This window comes from Heterodontus francisci, chromosome 29, assembly GCF_036365525.1.
Source record: "Heterodontus francisci isolate sHetFra1 chromosome 29, sHetFra1.hap1, whole genome shotgun sequence".
NCBI classification, from domain to species: Eukaryota; Metazoa; Chordata; class Chondrichthyes; order Heterodontiformes; family Heterodontidae; genus Heterodontus; species Heterodontus francisci.
Window position 1 is genome coordinate 41,510,473 of NC_090399.1, and position 1,052 is coordinate 41,511,524.

A 1,052-nucleotide genomic window follows, 5' to 3' on the forward strand; every position below is an offset into this window, starting at 1 on the left:
GCCAGGAGAAAGAAATTTGGAATGAGAGCATGAGATGTTCCCCCCAAGCCAGAAGAGAAGGCACAGGGAGCAGGACTGACACCTGAAGACCTGTGTGTTCCCATTGCAGTAAAACAGGATACACAAGGTCAGACTGGAAACTCAAGGGGAAACCCATCAGCTTAATAGGAATCTACAAAAACAGCCCTGAGCAGGATACCCCTGTGGGTGATGTAGCAGATCAGATTCTGACCCAAGCTGTAGAAATTGACCCCTCTATCAGTTCTGCCCTATGCATGGTAGAACTGGACAAAATACCTGAAAGTTACTGCAGTTTTATGCTTCAGGAAACAGTATCCCCATATCCTCCTATGGAAATGAGCAAGTCCATCGTACTGCTCAGGGATGCCAGGGCTACTCATTCCCTGATGTTGGATAAAGACCTGATACCTCCCCCCAGAAAGCTCCACGAATGCCAAGACCCTAATCAATGGGATTGGAGGAGGATACATGTCCATTCCCCTCTATTGGGTTCACTAAAATGTGACCTAGTCTCTAGACCAGTCACTGCAGGGATTGTCCCTGAGCTGTCGGTGGCTGGGATAGATTTCCTGCTGGGTATTAATTTGACTGGCCGCTTCTCGGCCTTTTGGCTAAGATCAAGTGTAGTATCTGTTCTTATCAGTGCTTACTTGATTGAGAAGAGACCATGATCATTGCCTTTTGATCCTGGGTAGGCTTTGAGTAAAATGGCTATCACCAATCTTCGAGCTTCAGGCCAGGGAGTGCGCAACACTGTTCGGGTGGTGGTGAAGGACAAGGAAGGAGATGCACCGGTCGATCGCACCTTCTTCATCCAGAAAATTCTCTTCGATTGCTGTGGATTTCAAGCTACGGACGTCTTCTGCCTGCAGGATTTCCCCAGCAGTGGATACTTCGACGTGACGTTCCGGAACGTGGCGGGATGCATCAATTCCCTGAAGGCGTTCAAGGAGAAAGGGGACCGGGCGCCACTGTCGACCCTCACAGCGGAGCCACTCTTCATGCTTCCGTCACTACGGGACTGGGTGGTG

The 1,052-nt window shown here is 49.9% G+C and overlaps 1 pseudogene; it reads left to right on the forward strand.

Annotated features, from left to right (window-relative positions):
- The first annotated feature begins 612 nt into the window (after positions 1–612).
- LOC137346351 (U2 spliceosomal RNA) lies at positions 613–721 on the forward strand (annotated as a pseudogene).
- Positions 722–1,052: the final 331 nt, after the last annotated feature.